Consider the following 17,342-nt stretch of genomic DNA (forward strand, 5'->3'; position numbering starts at 1 on the left):
AACGAAGAAACACATTGGTACTTTCCCATGATGAGTGAGTGCTTCAGGATCTCTTGCACTTACATGTGCAGCAGAGTACAGCAATGGAAGCATGCTGGGCCCATAACCCAGAGGTAGGCAGATTGAAACTATCCTCTGCTATATGCATTTTTTTTTTGTTAATTAAAGTAATCCAAAACTGGGATTGATATTTTGCCTCTTTTATTTTTACTTAAAGTACAATAACTTTTACCATTTTAATTTGTTTTAATAGTATATTGACAGTATTGTTTTCTTTCAAAAATCCACTTAATTTTCTTTACCCTATTATTAAAATGGTAATTGACAAAAACAAACTACATTGTCACCAGAAGAGCAATACAAAATGTACAAGTGATATATTAAAATCATCTTTCCAGCTTGAATTTCAATGATGCATTGGGGCAACGATTTTGTGAGAAACATCTTCACCCTTAAATAAAGATTTTCTTAATTCCTTACTTGTGTGCTAATTAGATATCACCTTGTTTTCACATTAAACAGACTTCCACATGAGAAAGCAGCAAGGATGCAGTGGCGTTAATGTTTCCTGGTGTCAACTTGTATTATTTCAGTAGACATTGAAATGAGGATGCATCTTGCTGCCTTTCCAATGAAGCAAGTTTAATTTAGTAATATGTGAAAAACCATCCCTACAAAGGTGTTAATCAGAGACTTGGCTTTGTGGACACTTTTCAGAGAACAAATTTGTTAGCATAAAAATAAAGCCAGAAATGAAGAGCTGTTTAATCACTCAATTGGATTTTTTTGCCAGCATATTTCTTTTTCTCTGCAACCCACTGCTAAATTGTGCTTCCTAGCTGTTTTTATAAAATCACTGAATCAAATCTAACTCTGATTACATCAGAGAAGGCTAGGTACCCTACACAATAAGAGGGGGTTTGAAATTTTGACTTGTCTACTTAAATATCACCAAAATCTGATCACAAGGTCAATTACGTCCCTGGGTAGGATTTAACCACCAACCTTTTGGTTAATAGCCGTACACACTAACCAATTGCGCCACAGAGACACTTTGCAAAAAGTACATACTGACAAAGGCTAATAAGCATTCATCTAGAACGTTTCCTAGAAAAACTTTAAAAAGTCAATAATCTGGAGAGTTTTTGTAAGATGTTTCTTCCATCAACCAACAAAGAAACACATTGGTACTTTCCCATGATGAGTGAGTGCTTCAGGATCTCTTGCACTTACATGTGCAGCAGAGTACTGCAATGGAAGCATGCTGGGCCCATAACCCAGAGGTAGGCAGATTGAAACTATCCTTTGCTATATGCATTTTTTTTGTTAATTAAAGTAATCCAAAACTGGGATGGATATTTTTGCTCTTTTATTTTTACTTAAAGTACAATAACTTTTACCATTTTAATTTGTTTTAATAGTATATTGACAGTATTGTTTTCTTTCAAAAATCCACTTAATTTTCTTTACCCTATTATTAAAATGGTAATTGACAAAAACAAACTACATTGTCACCAGAAGAGCAATACAAAATGTACAAGTGATATATTAAAATCATCTTTCCAGCTTGAATTTCAATGATGCATTGGGGCAACGATTTTGTGAGAAACATCTTCACCCTTAAATAAAGATTTTCTTAATTCCTTACCTGTGTGCTAATTAGATATCACCTTGTTTTCACATTAAACAGACTTCCACATGAGAAAGCAGCAAGGATGCAGTGGCGTTAATGTTTCCTGGTGTCAACCTGTATTATTTCAGTAGACATTGAAATGAGGATGCATCTTGCTGCCTTTCCAATGAAGCAAGTTTAATTTAGTAATAGGTGAAAAACCATCCTTACAAAGGTGTTAATCAGAGACTTGGCTTTGTGGACACTTTTCAGAGAACAAATTTGTTAGCATAAAAATAAAGCCAGAAAATGAAGAGCTGTTTAATCACTCAATTGGATTTTTCTGCCAGCATATTTTTTTTCTCTGCAACCTACTGCTAAATTGTGCTTCCTAGCTGTTTTTATAAAACCACTGAATCAAATCTAACTCTGATTACATCAGGGAAGGCCAGGTACCCACACCATAACAGGGGGTTTGAAATTTTGACTTGTCTACTTAAATACCACCAAAATCCAATCACAAGGTCAATTACATCCCTGGGTGGGATTGAACCACCAACCTTTTGGTTAACAGCCGAACACACTAACCGATTGCGCCACAGAGACACTTTGCAAAAAGTACATACTGACAAAGGCTAATAAGCATTCATCTAGAACGTTTCCTAGAAAAACTTTAAAAAGTCAATAATCTGGAGAGTTTTTGTAAGATGTTTCTTCCATCAACCAACGAAGAAACACATTGGTACTTTCCCATGATGAGTGAGTGCTTCAGGATCTCTTGCACTTACATGTGCAGCAGAGTACTGCAATGGAAGCATGCTGGGCCGATAACCCAGAGGTAGGCAGATTGAAACTATCCTCTGCTATATGCATTTTTTTTTAATTAAAGTAATCCAAAATTGGGATTGATATTTTAGCTCTTTTATTTTTACTTAAAGTACAATAACTTTTACCATTTTAATTTGTTTAATAGTATATTGACAGTATTGTTTTCTTTCAAAAATCCACTTAATTTTCTTTACCCTATTATTAAAATGGTAATTGACAAAAACAAACTACATTGTCACCAGAAGAGCAATACAAAATGTACAAGTGATATATTAAAATCATCTTTCCAGCTTGAATTTCAATGATGCATTGGGGCAACGATTTTGTGAGAAACATCTTCACCCTTAAATAAAGATTTTCTTAATTCCTTACCTGTGTGCTAATTAGATATCACCTTGTTTTCACATTAAACAGACTTCCACATGAGAAAGCAGCAAGGATGCAGTGGCGTTAATGTTTCCTGGTGTCAACCTGTATTATTTCAGTAGATATTGAAATGACGATGCATCTTGCTGCCTTTCCAATGAAGCAAGTTTAATTTAGTAATAGGTGAAAAACCATCCCTACAAAGGTGTTAATCAGATACTTTGCTTTGTGGACACTTTTCAGAGAACAAATTTGTTAGCATAAAAATAAAGCCAGAAAATGAAGAGCTGTTTAATCACTCAATTGGATTTTTTTGCCAGCATATTTCTTTTTCTCTGCAACCCACTGCTAAATTGTGCTTCCTAGCTGTTTTTTTTATAAAATCACTTAATCAAATCTAACTCTGATTACATCAGAGAAGGCCAGGTACCCTACACCACAAGAGGGGGTTTGAAATTTTGACTTGTCTACTTAAAGATCACCAAAATCTGATAACAAGGTAAATTACGTCCCTGGGTGGGATTGAACCACCAACCTTTTGGATAATAACCGAACACGCTAACTGATTGCGCCACAGAGACACTTTGCAAACGTACATTCTGACAAACGCTAATAAGCATTCATCTAGAACGTTTCCTAGAAAAACTTTAAAAAGTCAATAATCTGGAGAGTTTTTGTAAGATGTTTCTTCCATCAATCAACGAAGAACATTCAAGCTGATTTCTTGCAGCAGCTGGGCACTGTAACAGCTCCAGAGCTGCTCTGTAAGGCAACTAAAAGGGTGTGGGCCCTGCAGCACTACCTGTAGTTCGCATTGTGCGTTGGAAGGCACAAAGTAAGCAGACGGGAGAAGTCAGGATAGTGCGCAAGGGCATCGAAGGGAGCGGCTCAAGAAAAGAGAAGTGGAAACAGACAGCAAACTATGCTGGAGAGAGACCTGAGACAAAGAGATCTGAATTATACGAGAGCCGACCAGGGGAAACACAAATTATGCAGTCGAGTTTCCCACATTTGGGGAAATCGCTGGAGCAGCACACACAGAGTGCAATGGGTGAGCCTTGCCCTGGGAGAAGCACCTTCATGATCATATTATCTCACCTGGCAGGTAAGTAGGAGTTGGGCAAGAGCTGAGGAGGGTCGCTGCTCGGGCACCCCCCTGTCAAGTGAAGGAGATCCAACTGAGGCAGCACAAGAGAACTCTCGAAAGAAGAACAAGGCTAGAGGAAGATCTGAGACACAGAAATCTGGCTTTTACCAGAGCTGACCAGAGGAAAGCACAAACACAGTCCCCCACTACCACAAATAATGCAGTCGAGTTTCCCACATTTGGGGAAATCACAGTGGTCAGCATACCCAGAATGCAATGAATGAACCTCACCCTGGGAGAACAATCTTCATGACCATGGTATTTCCTATGCAAAATAAGTATGATTTGGGATAGGGCTGGGGAGGGCCGCTGCTCAGGCACATCTCTGTCAAGTAAAGGAGATTCAACTGAGGCAGCACAAGGGAACTCTCATCTGGGGACAACAACTGCAGGGAGAACACATATTTTCAGATGAACATGGGAGGGCAGAAGGCTGCCTAATACTGAAGCACCCCCAAACAACAAACCAAATGCAACAACTAGTACAAGCATTCCTGGGGGAAGGCCTGCAGCAGATGGATTTGCATATGGTGATGTCATCCAAGCAGTGGGTCAAAGTTGGCTTCAACCCTCGTCTGCATATGAAAAGAGAAAAGGGGCGTGCAGGGCATGGCGGCCTTTTGCGGCGCTTGGATGACCCCTAGTTCGCATTAAACACCTCCACCCTCCTTCGGTGTGGGGCTCATGTTGGCTATGCCCCAGCCCCTGAAGCATTCAAGCTGATTACTTGCAGCAGCTGGGCACTGTAATAGCTCCAGAGCTGCTCTGTAAGGCAAGTAAAAGGGTGTGGGCCCTGCAGCACTACCTGTAGTTCGCATTGTGCGTTGGAAGGCACAAAGTAAGCAGATGGGAGAAGTCAAGATAGTGCGCAAGGGCATAGAAGGGAGCGGCTCAAGAAAAGAGAAGTTGAAACAGACAGCAAACTAGGCTGGAGAGAGACCTGAGACAAAGAGATCTGACGAGAGCTGACCAGGGGAAACACAAATTATGCAGTCAAGTTTCCCACATTTGGGGAAATCGCAGGAGCAGCACACCCAGAGTGCAATGGGTGAGCCTTGCCCTGGGAGAAGCACCTTCATGATCATAGTATCTCACCTGGCAGGTAAGTAGGAGTTGGGCTTGAGCTGGGGAGGGTCGCTGCTCGGGCACCCCCCTGTCAAGTGAAGGAGATCCAACTGAGGCAGCACAAGGGAACTCTCGAAAGAAGAACAAGGCTAGAGGAATATCTGAGACAAAGAAATCTGACTTTTACCAGAGCTGACCAGAGGAAAGCACAAACACAGTCCCCCACTACCACAAATAATGCAGTCGAGTTTCCCACATTTGGGGAAATCATAGGAGTCAGCATACCCAGAATGCAATGAATGAACCTCACCCTGGGAGAACAATCTTCATGACCATGGTATCTCCTATGCAAAATAAGTATGATTTGGGATAGAGCTGGGGAGGGCCGCTGCTCAGGCACATCTCTGTCAAGTAAAGGAGATTCAACTGAGGCAGCACAAGGGAACTCTCATCTGGGGACAACAACTGCTGGGAGAACACATATTTTCAGATGAACATGGGAGGGCAGAAGGCTGCCTAATACTGAAGCACCCCCAAACAACAAACCAAAATGCAACAACTAGTACAAGCATTCCTGGGGAAGGCCTACAGCAGATGGATTTGCATATGGTGATGTCATCCAAGCAGTGGGTCAAAGTTGGCTTCAACCCTCATCTGCATATGAAAAGAGAAAAGGGGCGTGCAGGGCATGGCGGCCTTTTGCGGCGCTTGGATGACCCCTAGTTCGCATTAAACACCTCCACCCTCCTTCGGTGTGGGGCTCATGTTGGCTATGCCCCAGCCCCTGAAGCATTCAAGCTGATTTCTTGCAGCAGCTGGGCACTGTAACAGCTCCAGAGCTGTTCTGTAAAGCATGTAAAAGGGTGTGGGCCCTGCAGCACTACCTGTAGTATGCATTGTGCGTTGGAAGGCACAAAGTAAGCAGACGGGAGAGGTCAGGATAGTGCGCAAGGGCATAGAAGGGAGCGGCTCAAGAAAAGAGAAGTGGAAACAGACAGCAAACTAGGCTGGAGAAAGACCTGAGACAAAGAGATCTGAATTATACGAGAGCCGACCAGAGGAAACACAAATTATGCAGTCAAGATTCCCATATTTGGGGAAATCGCAGGAGCAGCACACCCAGAGTGCAATGGGTGAGCCTTGCCCTGGGAGAAGCACCTTCCTGATCATAGTATCTCACCTGGCAGGTAAGTAGGAGTTGGGCTAGAGCTGGGGAGGGTCGCTGCTCGGGCACCCCCCTGTCAAGTGAAGGAGATCCAACTGAGGCAGCACAAGGGAACTCTCGAAAGAAGAACAAGGCTAGAGGAAGATCTGAGACAAAGAAATCTGACTTTTACCAGAGCTGACCAGAGGAAAGCACAAACACAGCCCCCCACTACCACAAATAATGCAGTCAAGTTTCCCACATTTGGGGAAATCACAGGGGTCATCATACCCAGAATGCAATGAATGAACCTCACCCTGGGAGAACAATCTTCATGACCATGGTATCTCCTATGCAAAATAAGTATGATTTGGGATAGGGCTGGGGAGGGCCGCTGCTCAGGCACATCTCTGTCAAGTAAAGGCGATTCAACTGAGGCAGCACAAGGGAACTCTCATCTGGGGACAACAACTGCAGGGAGAACACATATTTTCAGATGAACATGGGAGGGCAGAAGGCTGCCTAATACTGAAGCACCCCCAAACAACAAACCAAATGCAACAACTAGTGCAAGCATTCCTGGGGGAAGGCCTGCAGCAGATTGATTTGCATATGGTAATGCCATCCAAGCAGTGGGTCAAAGTTGGCTTCAACCCTTGTCTGCATATGAAAAGAGAAAAGGGGCATGCAGGGCATGGCGTCCTTTTGTGGCGCTTGGATGACCCCTAATTCGCATTAAACACCTCCTCCCTCCTTCGGTGTGGGGCTCATGTTGGCTATGCCCCAGCCCCTGAAGCATTCAAGCTGATTTCTTGCAGCAGCTGGGCACTGTAACAGCTCCAGAGCTGCTCTGTAAGGCAAGTAAAAGGGTGTGGGCCCTGCAGCACTACCTGTAGTTTGCATTGTGCATTGGAAGGCACAAAGTAAGCAGACGGGAGAAGTCAGGATAGTGCGCAAGGGCATAGAAGGGAGCGGCTCAAGAAAAGAGAAGTGGAAACAGACAGCAAACTAGGCTGGAGAAAGACCTGAGACAAAGAGATCTGAATTATATGAGAGCCGACCAGAGGAAACACAAATTATGCAGTCAAGTGTCCCACATTTGGGGAAATCGCAGGAGCAGCACACCCAGAGTGCAATGGGTGAGCCTTGCCCTGGGAGAAGCACCTTCCTGATCATAGTATCTCACCTGGCAGGTAAATAGGAGTTGGGCTAGAGCTAGGGAGGGTCGCTGCTCGTGCACCCCCCTGTCAAGTGAAGGAGATCCAACTGAGGCAGCACAAGGGAACTCTCGAAAGAAGAACAAGGCTAGAGGAAGATCTGAGACAAAGAAATCTGACTTTTACCAGAGCTGACCAGAGGAAAGCACAAACACAGTCCCCCACTACCACAAATAATGCAGTCGAGTTTCCCACATTTGGGGAAATCACAGGGGTCAGCATACCCAGAATGCAATGAATGAACCTCACCCTGGGAGAACAATCTTCATGACCATGGTATCTCCTATGCAAAATAAGAATGATTTGGGATAGGGCTGGGGAGGGCCGCTGCTCAGGCACATCTCTGTCAAGTAAAGGAGATTCAACTGAGGCAGCACAAGGGAACTCTCATCTGGGGACAACAACTGCAGGGAGAACACATATTTTCAGATGAACATGGGAGGGCAGAAGGCTGCCTAATACTGAAGCACCCCCAAACAACAAACCAAATGCAACAACTAGTGCAAGCATTCCTGGGGGAAGGCCTGCAGCAGATTGATTTGCATATGGTAATGCCATCCAAGCAGTGGGTCAAAGTTGGCTTCAACCCTCATCTGCATATGAAAAGAGAAAAGGGGCGTGCAGGGCATGGCGGCCTTTTGCGGCGCTTGGATGACCCCTAGTTCGCATTAAACACCTCCACCCTCCTTCGGTGTGGGGCTCATGTTGGCTATGCCCCAGCCCCTGAAGCATTCAAGCTGATTTCTTGCAGCAGCTGGGCACTGTAACAGCTCCAGAGCTGCTCTGTAAGGCAAGTAAAAGGGTGTGGGCCCTGCAGCACTACCTGTAGTTTGCATTGTGCATTGGAAGGCACAAAGTAAGCAGACGGGAGAAGTCAGGATAGTGCGCAAGGGCATAGAAGGAAGCGGCTCAAGAAAAGAGAAGTGGAAACAGACAGCAAACTAGGCTGGAGAGAGACCTGAGACAAAGAGATCTGAATTATACGAGAGCCGACCAGGGGAAACACAAATTATGCAGTCAAGTGTCCCACATTTAGGGAAATTGCAGGAGCAGCACACCCAGAGTGCAATGGGTGAGCCTTGCCCTGGGAGACGCACCTTCATGATCATAGTATCTCACCTGGCAGGTAAGTAGGAGTTGGGCTAGAGCTGGGGAGGGTCACTGCTCGGGCACCCCCCTGTCAAGTGAAGGAGATCCAACTGAGGCAGCACAAGGGAACTCTCGAAAGAGGAACAAGGCTAGAGGAAGATCTGAGACAAAGAAATCTCACTTTTACCAGAGCTGACCAGAGGAAAGCACAAACACAGTCCCCCTCTACCACAAATAATGCAGTCGAGTTTACCACATTTGGGGAAATCACAGGGGTCAGCATACCCAGAATGCAATGAATGAACCTCACCCTGGGAGAACAATCTTCATGACCATGGTATCTCCTATGCAAAATAAGTATGATTTGGGATAGGGCTGGGGAGGGCCGCTGCTCAGGCACATCTCTGTCAAGTAAAGGAGATTCAACTGAGGCAGCACAAGGGAACTCTCATCTGGGGACAACAACTGCAGGAAGAACACATATTTTCAGATGAACATGGGAGGGCAGAAGGCTGCCTAATACTGAAGCACCCCCAAACAACAAACCAAATGCAACAACTAGTACAAGCATTCCTGGGGGAAGGCCTGCAGCAGATGGATTTGCATATGGTGATGTCATCCAAGCAGTGGGTCAAAGTTGGCTTCAACCCTCATCTGCATATGAAAAGAGAAAAGGGGCGTGCAGGGCATGGCGGCCTTTTGCGGCGCTTGCATGACCCCTAATTCGCATTAAACACCTCCACCCTCCTTCGGTGTGGGGCTCATGTTGGCTATGCCCCAGCCCCTGAAGCATTCAAGCTGATTTCTTGCAGCAGCTGGGCACTGTAACAGCTCCAGAGCTGCTCTGTTAGGCAAGTAAAAGGGTGTGGGCCCTGCAGCACTACCTGTAGTTCGTATTGTGCGTTGGAAGGCACAAAGTAAGCAGACGGGAGAAGTCAGGATAGTGCGCAAGGGCATAGAAGGGAGCGGCTCAAGAAAAGAGAAGTGGAAACAGACAGCAAACTAGGCTGGAGAGAGACCTGAGACAAAGAGATATGAATTATATGAGAGCCGACCAGGGGAAAAACAAATTATGCAGTCAAGTTTCCCACATTTGGGGAAATCAAAGGGGCAGCACACCCAGAGTGCAATGGGTGAGCCTTGCCCTGGGAGAAGCACCTACATGATCATAGTATCTCACCTGGCAGGTAAGTAGGAGTTGGGCTAGAGCTGGGGAGGGTCGCTGCTCGGGCACCCCCCTGTCAAGTGAAGGAGATCCAACTGAGGCAGCACAAGGGAACTCTCGAAAGAAGAACAAGGCTAGAGGAAGATCTGAGACAAAGAAATCTGACTTTTACCAGAGCTGACCAGAGGAAAGCACAAACACAGTCCCCCACTACCACAAATAATGCAGTCGAGTTTCCCACATTTGGGGAAATCACAGGGGTCATCATACCCAGAATGCAATGAATGAACCTCACCCTGGGAGAACAATCTTCATGACCATGATATCTCCTATGCAAAATAAGTATGATTTGGGATAGGGCTGGGGAGGGCCGCTGCTCAGGCACATCTCTGTCAAGTAAAGGCGATTCAACTGAGGCAGCACAAGGGAACTCTCATCTGGGGACAACAACTGCAGGGAGAACACATATTTTCAGATGAACATGGGAGGGCAGAAGGCTGCCTAATACTGAAGCACCCCCAAACAACAAACCAAATGCAACAACTAGTGCAAGCATTCCTGGGGGAAGGCCTGCAGCAGATGGATTTGCATATGGTGATGTCATCCAAGCAGTGGGTCAAAGTTGGCTTCAACCCTCGTCTGCATATGAAAAGAAAAAAGGGATGTGCAGGGCATGGCGGCCTTTTGCGGCGCTTGCATGACCCCTAATTCGCATTAAACACCTCCACCCTCCTTCGGTGTGGGGCTCATGTTGGCTATGCCCCAGCACCTGAAGCATTCAAGCTGATTTCTTGCAGCAGCTGGGCACTGTAACAGCTCCAGAGCTGCTCTGTAAGGCAACTAAAAGGGTGTGGGCCCTGCTGCACTACCTGTAGTTTGCATTGTGCGTTGGAAGGCACAAAGTAAGCAGACGGGAGAAGTCAGGATAGTGCGCAAGGGCATAAAAGGGAGCGGCTCAAGAAAAGAGAAGTGGAAACAGACAGCAAACTAGGCTGGAGAGAGACCTGAGACAAAGAGATCTGAATTATACGAGAGCCGACCAGAGGAAACACAAATTATGCAGTCAAGTGTCCCACATTTGGGGAAATCGCAGGAGCAGCACACCCAGAGTGCAATGGGTGAGCCTTGCCCTGGGAGAAGCACCTTCCTGATCATAGTATCTCACCTGGCAGGTAAGTAGGAGTTGGGCTAGAGCTGGGGAGGGTCGCTGCTCGGGCACCCCCCTGTCAAGTGAAGGAGATCCAACTGAGGCAGCACAAGGGAACTCTCGAAAGAAGAACAAGGCTAGAGGAAGATCTGAGACAAAGAAATCTGACTTTTACCAGAGTTGACCAGAAGAAAGCACAAACACAGTCCCCCACTACCACAAATAATGCAGTCGAGTTTCCCACATTTGGGGAAATCACAGGGGTCAGCATACCCAGAATGCAATGAATGAACCTCACCCTGGGAGAACAATCTTCATGACCATGGTATCTCCTATGCAAAATAAGTATGATTTGGGATAGGGCTGGGGAGGGCCGCTGCTCAGGCACATCTCTGTCAAGTAAAGGAGATTCAACTGAGGCAGCACAAGGGAACTCTCATCTGGGGACAACAACTGCAGGGAGAACACATATTTTCAGATGAACATGGGAGGGCAGAAGGCTGCCTAATACTGAAGCACCCCCAAACAACAAACCAAATGCAACAACTAGTGCAAGCATTCCTGGGGGAAGGCCTGCAGCAGATGGATTTGCATATGGTGATGTCATCCAAGCAGTGGGTCAAAGTTGGCTTCAACCCTCGTCTGCATATGAAAAGAAAAAAGGGATGTGCAGGGCATGGCGTCCTTTTGTGGCGCTTGGATGACCCTTAATTCGCATTAAACATCTCCACCCTCCTTCGGTGTGGGGCTCATGTTGGCTATGCCCCAGCCCCTGAAGCATTCAAGATGATTTCTTGCAGCAGCTGGGCACTGTAACAGCTCCAGAGCTACTCTGTGAGGCAAGTAAAAGGTTGTGGGCCCTGCAGCACTACCTGTAGTTTGCATTGTGTGTTGGAAGGCACAAAGTAAGCAGACGGGAGAAGTCAGGATAGTGCGCAAGGGCATAGAAGGGAGCGGCTCAAGAAAAGAGAAGTGGAAACAGACAGCAAACTAGGCTGGAGAGAGACCTGAGACAAAGAGATCTGAATTATACGAGAGACGACCAGGGGAAACACAAATTATGCAGTCAAGTTTCCCACATTTGGGGAAATCACAGGGGCAGCACACCCAGAGTGCAATGGGTGAGCCTTGCCCTGGGAGAAGCACCTACATGATCATAGTATCTCACCTGGCAGGTAAGTAGGAGTTGGGCTAGAGCTGGGGAGGGTCGCTGCTCGGGTACCCCCCTGTCAAGTGAAGGAGATCCAACTGAGGCAGCACAAGGGAACTCTCGAAAGAGGAACAAGGCTAGAGGAAGATCTGAGACAAAGAAATCTGATTATTACCAGAGTTGACCAGAAGAAAGCACAAACACAGTCCCCCACTACCACAAATAATGCAGTCGAGTTTCCCACATTTGGGGAAATCACAGGGGTCAGCATACCCAGAATGCAATGAATGAACCTCACCCTGGGAGAACAATCTTCATGACCATGGTATCTCCTATGCAAAATAAGTATGATTTGGGATAGGGCTGGGGAGGGCCGCTGCTCAGGCACATCTCTGTCAAGTAAAGGAGATTCAACTGAGGCAGCACAAGGGAACTCTCATCTGGGGACAACAACTGCAGGGAGAACACATATTTTCAGATGAACATGGGAGGGCAGAAGGCTGCCTAATACTGAAGCACCCCCAAACAACAAACCAAATGCAACAACTAGTGCAAGCATTCCTGGGGGAAGGCCTGCAGCAGATGGATTTGCATATGGTGATGTCATCCAAGCAGTGGGTCAAAGTTGGCTTCAACCCTCGTCTGCATATGAAAAGAAAAAAGGGATGTGCAGGGCATGGCGTCCTTTTGTGGCGCTTGGATGAACCCTCCTTCGGTGTGGGGCTCATGTTGGCTATGCCCCAGCCCCTGAAGCATTCAAGATGATTTCTTGCAGCAGCTGGGCACTGTAACAGCTCCAGAGTTGCTCTGTAAAGCATGTAAAAGGGTGTGGGCCCTGCAGCACTACCTGTAGTATGCATTGTGCGTTGGAAGGCACAAAGTAAGCAGACGGGAGAGGTCAGGATAGTGCGCAAGGGCATAGAAGGGAGCGGCTCAAGAAAAGAGAAGTGGAAACAGACAGCAAACTAGGCTGGAGAAAGACCTGAGACAAAGAGATCTGAATTATATGAGAGCCGACCAGAGGAAACACAAATTATGCAGTCAAGTGTCCCACATTTGGGGAAATCGCAGGAGCAGCACACCCAGAGTGCAATGGGTGAGCCTTGCCCTTGGAGAAGCACCTTCCTGATCATAGTATCTCACCTGGCAGGTAAATAGGAGTTGGGCTAGAGCTGGGGAGGGTCGCTGCTCGTGCACCCCCCTGTCAAGTGAAGGAGATCCAACTGAGGCAGCACAAGGGAACTCTCGAAAGAAGAACAAGGCTAGAGGAAGATCTGAGACAAAGAAATCTGACTTTTACCAGAGCTGACCAGAGGAAAGCACAAACACAGTCCCCCACTACCACAAATAATGCAGTCGAGTTTCCCACATTTGGGGAAATCACAGGGGTCAGCATACCCAGAATGCAATGAATGAACCTCACCCTGGGAGAACAATCTTCATGACCATGGTATCTCCTATGCAAAATAAGTATGATTTGGGATAGGGCTGGGGAGGGCCGCTGCTCAGGCACATCTCTGTCAAGTAAAGGAGATTCAACTGAGGCAGCACAAGGGAACTCTCATCTGGGGACAACAACTGCAGGGAGAACACATATTTTCAGATGAACATGGGAGGGCAGAAGGCTGCCTAATACTGAAGCACCCCCAAACAACAAACCAAATGCAACAACTAGTGCAAGCATTCCTGGGGGAAGGCCTGCAGCAGATTGATTTGCATATGGTAATGCCATCCAAGCAGTGGGTCAAAGTTGGCTTCAACCCTCGTCTGCATATGAAAAGAGAAAAGGGGCGTGCAGGGCATGGCGGCCTTTTGCGGCGCTTGGATGACCCCTAGTTCGCATTAAACACCTCCACCCTCCTTCGGTGTGGGGCTCATGTTGGCTATGCCCCAGCCCCTGAAGCATTCAAGCTGATTTCTTGCAGCAGCTGGGCACTGTAACAGCTCCAGAGCTGCTCTGTAAGGCAAGTAAAAGGGTGTGGGCCCTGCAGCACTACCTGTAGTTTGCATTGTGCATTGGAAGGCACAAAGTAAGCAGACGGGAGAAGTCAGGATAGTGCGCAAGGGCATAGAAGGGAGCGGCTCAAGAAAAGAGAAGTGGAAACAGACAGCAAACTAGGCTGGAGAGAGACCTGAGACAAAGAGATCTGAATTATACGAGAGCCGACAAGGGGAAACACAAATTATGCAGTCAAGTTTCCCACATTTGGGGAAATCAAAGGGGCAGCACACCCAGAGTGCAATGGGTGAGGCTTGCCCTGGGAGAAGCACCTACATGATCATAGTATCTCACCTGGCAGGTAAGTAGGAGTTGGGCTAGAGCTGGGGAGGGTCGCTGCTCGGGCACCCCCCTGTCAAGTGAAGGAGATCCAACTGAGGCAGCACAAGGGAACTCTCGAAAGAAGAACAAGGCTAGAGGAAGATCTGAGACAAAGAAATCTGACTTTTACCAGAGCTGACCAGAGGAAAGCACAAACACAGTCCCCCACTACCACAAATAATGCAGTCGAGTTTCCCACATTTGGGGAAATCACAGGGGTCATCATACCCAGAATGCAATGAATGAACCTCACCCTGGGAGAACAATCTTCATGACCATGATATCTCCTATGCAAAATAAGTATGATTTGGGATAGGGCTGGGGAGGGCCGCTGCTCAGGCACATCTCTGTCAAGTAAAGGCGATTCAACTGAGGCAGCACAAGGGAACTCTCATCTGGGGACAACAACTGCAGGGAGAACACATATTTTCAGATGAACATGGGAGGGCAGAAGGCTGCCTAATACTGAAGCACCCCCAAACAACAAACCAAATGCAACAACTAGTGCAAGCATTCCTGGGGGAAGGCCTGCAGCAGATGGATTTGCATATGGTGATGTCATCCAAGCAGTGGGTCAAAGTTGGCTTCAACCCTCGTCTGCATATGAAAAGAAAAAAGGGATGTGCAGGGCATGGCGGCCTTTTGCGGCCCTTGGATGACCCCTAATTCGCATTAAACACCTCCACCCTACTTCGGTGTGGGGCTCATGTTGGCTATGCCCCAGCACCTGAAGCATTCAAGCTGATTTCTTGCAGCAGCTGGGCACTGTAAAAGCTCCAGAGCTGCTCTGTAAGGCAAGTAAAAGGGTGTGGGCCCTGCAGCACTACCTGTAGTTCGCATTGTGCGTTGGAAGGCACAAAGTAAGCAGACGGGAGAAGTCAGGATAGTGCGCAAGGGCATAGAAGGGAGCGGCTCAAGAAAAGAGAAGTGGAAACAGACAGCAAACTAGGCTGGAGAGAGACCTGAGACAAAGAGATCTGAATTATACGAGAGCCGACCAGAGGAAACACAAATTATGTAGTCAAGTGTCCCACATTTGGGGAAATCGCAGGAGCAGCACACCCAGAGTGCAATGGGTGAGCCTTGCCCTGGGAGAAGCACCTTCCTGATCATAGTATCTCACCTGGCAGGTAAGTAGGAGTTGGGCTAGAGCTGGGGAGGGTCGCTGCTCGGGCACCCCCCTGTCAAGTGAAGGAGATCCAACTGAGGCAGCACAAGGGAACTCTCGAAAGAAGAACAAGGCTAGAGGAAGATCTGAGACAAAGAAATCTGACTTTTACCAGAGCTGACCAGAGGAAAGCACAAACACAGTCCCCCACTACCACAAATAATGCAGTCGAGTTTCCCACATTTGGGGAAATCACAGGGGTCAGCATACCCAGAATGCAATGAATGAACCTCACCCTGGGAGAACAATCTTCATGACCATGGTATCTCCTATGCAAAATAAGTATGATTTGGGATAGGGCTAGGGAGGGCCGCTGCTCAGGCATATATCTGTCAAGTAAAGGAGATTCAACTGAGGCAGCACAAGGGAACTCTCATCTGGGGACAACAACTGCAGGGAGAACACATATTTTCAAATGAACATGGGAGGGCAGAAGGCTGCCTAATACTGAAGCACCCCCAAACAACAAACCAAATGCAACAACTAGTACAAGCATTCCTGGGGGAAGGTCTGCAGCAGACGGATTTGCATACAGTGATGTCATCCAAGCAGTGGGCCAAAGTTGGCTGGAACCCTCATCTGCATATGAAAAGAGAAAAGGGGTATGCAGGGCATGGCGGCCTTTTGCGGCGCTTGGATGACCCTTAGTTCGCATTAAACACCCCCACCCTCCTTCGGTGTGGGGCTCATGTTGGCAATGCCCCAGCCCCTAAAGCATTCCAGCTGATTTCTTGCAGCAGCTGGGCACTGTAACAGCTCCAGAGCTGCTCTGTAAGGCAACTAAAAGGGTGTGGGCCCTGCAGCACTACCTGTAGTTCGCATTGTGCGTTGGAAGGCACAAAGTAAGCAGACGGGAGAAGTCAGGATAGTGCGCAAGGACATAGAAGGGAGCGGCTCAAGAAAAGAGAAGTGGAAACAGACAGCAAACTAGGCTGGAGAGAGACCTGAGACAAAGAGATCTGAATTATACGAGAGCCGACCAGAGGAAACACAAATTATGCAGTCAAGTGTCCCACATTTGGGGAAATCGCAGGAGCAGCACACCCAGAGTGCAATGGGTGAGCCTTGCCCTGGGAGAAGCGTGTACATTTTCGGTATCGCCTGCCTAGAGAAATGGAACCTAGATGGCATTTGGTACCGGGGACACAGTACCTCAATCAAGTCTCTAGTTGCCTCTGAATTAACGATGGATACCGGAACCACGTTTCTCACCACCCAGGCTGACAAGACCTGAGTTATCCGCTTTGCAGCAGGATGACTGCTGTGATATTTCATCTTCCTCGCAAAGGACTGTTGGACAGTCAATTGCCTACTGGAAGTAGTACAAGTGGTCTTCCGACTTCCCCTCTGGGATGACGATCGACTCCCAGCAGCAACAACAGCAGCGCCAGCAGCAGTAGGCGTTACACTCAAGGATGCATCGGAGGAATCCCAGGCAGGAGAGGACTCGTCAGACTTGCCAGTGACATGGCCTGCAGGACTATTGGCTCTCCTGTCTAAGGAGGAAATTGACACTGAGGGAGTTGGTGGTGTGGTTTGCAGGAGCTTGGTTACAAGAGGAAGGGATTTAGTGGTCAGTGGACTGCTTCCGCTGTCATCCAAAGTTTTTGAACTTGTCACTGACTTATGATTAATGCGCTGCAGGTGACGTATAAGGGAGGATGTTCTGAGGTGGTTAACGTCCTTACCCCTACTTATTACAGCTTGACAAAGGCAACACACGGCTTGACACCTGTTGTCCGCTGGATTTTCAATATCCCAAAGTCGCAGTTGGTTCCTACGACTCGTCTGTCTTTCTTGGGCATGATTCTGGACACAGACCAGAAGAGGGTTTATCTCCCGATAGAAAAGGCCCAGGAACTCATGACTCTTGTCAGGAACCTATTGAAACCAAAACTTGTGTCAGTGCATCACTGCACTCGAG

The 17,342-nt window shown here is 47.2% G+C and overlaps 20 non-coding genes and 2 pseudogenes across 20 annotated transcripts; all 22 read right to left on the reverse strand.

Annotated features, from left to right (window-relative positions):
* Nucleotides 1-3,756: 3,756 nt before the first annotated feature.
* LOC135001665 (U1 spliceosomal RNA) lies at nt 3,757-3,919 on the reverse strand. The gene has a single exon (XR_010203043.1). It is a non-coding gene; the product is annotated as a U1 spliceosomal RNA (small nuclear RNA).
* Nucleotides 3,920-4,071: 152 nt separating this feature from the next.
* On the reverse strand, nt 4,072-4,235 carry LOC135001650 (U1 spliceosomal RNA). Its single transcript, XR_010203029.1, has one exon. It is a non-coding gene; the product is annotated as a U1 spliceosomal RNA (small nuclear RNA).
* A 671-nt stretch (nt 4,236-4,906) lies between these two features.
* On the reverse strand, nt 4,907-5,063 carry LOC135001657 (U1 spliceosomal RNA). The gene has a single exon (XR_010203036.1). It is a non-coding gene; the product is annotated as a U1 spliceosomal RNA (small nuclear RNA).
* A 152-nt stretch (nt 5,064-5,215) lies between these two features.
* LOC135001642 (U1 spliceosomal RNA) lies at nt 5,216-5,379 on the reverse strand. Its single transcript, XR_010203022.1, has one exon. It is a non-coding gene; the product is annotated as a U1 spliceosomal RNA (small nuclear RNA).
* A 671-nt stretch (nt 5,380-6,050) lies between these two features.
* LOC135001666 (U1 spliceosomal RNA) lies at nt 6,051-6,213 on the reverse strand. The gene has a single exon (XR_010203044.1). It is a non-coding gene; the product is annotated as a U1 spliceosomal RNA (small nuclear RNA).
* A 152-nt stretch (nt 6,214-6,365) lies between these two features.
* On the reverse strand, nt 6,366-6,529 carry LOC135001651 (U1 spliceosomal RNA). Its single transcript, XR_010203030.1, has one exon. It is a non-coding gene; the product is annotated as a U1 spliceosomal RNA (small nuclear RNA).
* A 671-nt stretch (nt 6,530-7,200) lies between these two features.
* On the reverse strand, nt 7,201-7,363 carry LOC135001604 (U1 spliceosomal RNA). The gene has a single exon (XR_010202996.1). It is a non-coding gene; the product is annotated as a U1 spliceosomal RNA (small nuclear RNA).
* Nucleotides 7,364-7,515: 152 nt separating this feature from the next.
* On the reverse strand, nt 7,516-7,679 carry LOC135001639 (U1 spliceosomal RNA). Its single transcript, XR_010203019.1, has one exon. It is a non-coding gene; the product is annotated as a U1 spliceosomal RNA (small nuclear RNA).
* A 671-nt stretch (nt 7,680-8,350) lies between these two features.
* On the reverse strand, nt 8,351-8,513 carry LOC135001610 (U1 spliceosomal RNA). Its single transcript, XR_010203002.1, has one exon. It is a non-coding gene; the product is annotated as a U1 spliceosomal RNA (small nuclear RNA).
* A 152-nt stretch (nt 8,514-8,665) lies between these two features.
* Nucleotides 8,666-8,829, reverse strand: LOC135001633 (U1 spliceosomal RNA). Its single transcript, XR_010203013.1, has one exon. It is a non-coding gene; the product is annotated as a U1 spliceosomal RNA (small nuclear RNA).
* Nucleotides 8,830-9,528: 699 nt separating this feature from the next.
* LOC135001614 (U1 spliceosomal RNA) lies at nt 9,529-9,663 on the reverse strand (annotated as a pseudogene).
* Nucleotides 9,664-9,815: 152 nt separating this feature from the next.
* On the reverse strand, nt 9,816-9,979 carry LOC135001647 (U1 spliceosomal RNA). Its single transcript, XR_010203026.1, has one exon. It is a non-coding gene; the product is annotated as a U1 spliceosomal RNA (small nuclear RNA).
* A 671-nt stretch (nt 9,980-10,650) lies between these two features.
* LOC135001660 (U1 spliceosomal RNA) lies at nt 10,651-10,813 on the reverse strand. The gene has a single exon (XR_010203039.1). It is a non-coding gene; the product is annotated as a U1 spliceosomal RNA (small nuclear RNA).
* Nucleotides 10,814-10,965: 152 nt separating this feature from the next.
* On the reverse strand, nt 10,966-11,129 carry LOC135001636 (U1 spliceosomal RNA). The gene has a single exon (XR_010203016.1). It is a non-coding gene; the product is annotated as a U1 spliceosomal RNA (small nuclear RNA).
* Nucleotides 11,130-11,800: 671 nt separating this feature from the next.
* LOC135001609 (U1 spliceosomal RNA) lies at nt 11,801-11,963 on the reverse strand. Its single transcript, XR_010203001.1, has one exon. It is a non-coding gene; the product is annotated as a U1 spliceosomal RNA (small nuclear RNA).
* A 152-nt stretch (nt 11,964-12,115) lies between these two features.
* LOC135001637 (U1 spliceosomal RNA) lies at nt 12,116-12,279 on the reverse strand. Its single transcript, XR_010203017.1, has one exon. It is a non-coding gene; the product is annotated as a U1 spliceosomal RNA (small nuclear RNA).
* Nucleotides 12,280-12,925: 646 nt separating this feature from the next.
* Nucleotides 12,926-13,088, reverse strand: LOC135001613 (U1 spliceosomal RNA). Its single transcript, XR_010203003.1, has one exon. It is a non-coding gene; the product is annotated as a U1 spliceosomal RNA (small nuclear RNA).
* A 152-nt stretch (nt 13,089-13,240) lies between these two features.
* Nucleotides 13,241-13,404, reverse strand: LOC135001627 (U1 spliceosomal RNA). The gene has a single exon (XR_010203008.1). It is a non-coding gene; the product is annotated as a U1 spliceosomal RNA (small nuclear RNA).
* A 698-nt stretch (nt 13,405-14,102) lies between these two features.
* LOC135001621 (U1 spliceosomal RNA) lies at nt 14,103-14,238 on the reverse strand (annotated as a pseudogene).
* A 152-nt stretch (nt 14,239-14,390) lies between these two features.
* Nucleotides 14,391-14,554, reverse strand: LOC135001648 (U1 spliceosomal RNA). The gene has a single exon (XR_010203027.1). It is a non-coding gene; the product is annotated as a U1 spliceosomal RNA (small nuclear RNA).
* Nucleotides 14,555-15,225: 671 nt separating this feature from the next.
* Nucleotides 15,226-15,388, reverse strand: LOC135001606 (U1 spliceosomal RNA). The gene has a single exon (XR_010202998.1). It is a non-coding gene; the product is annotated as a U1 spliceosomal RNA (small nuclear RNA).
* A 152-nt stretch (nt 15,389-15,540) lies between these two features.
* On the reverse strand, nt 15,541-15,704 carry LOC135001628 (U1 spliceosomal RNA). The gene has a single exon (XR_010203009.1). It is a non-coding gene; the product is annotated as a U1 spliceosomal RNA (small nuclear RNA).
* Between the last annotated feature and the right edge of the window lie 1,638 nt (nt 15,705-17,342).

Source organism: Pseudophryne corroboree, unplaced genomic scaffold (assembly GCF_028390025.1).
Source record: "Pseudophryne corroboree isolate aPseCor3 unplaced genomic scaffold, aPseCor3.hap2 scaffold_166, whole genome shotgun sequence".
In the NCBI taxonomy this organism is placed as follows: Eukaryota; Metazoa; Chordata; class Amphibia; order Anura; family Myobatrachidae; genus Pseudophryne; species Pseudophryne corroboree.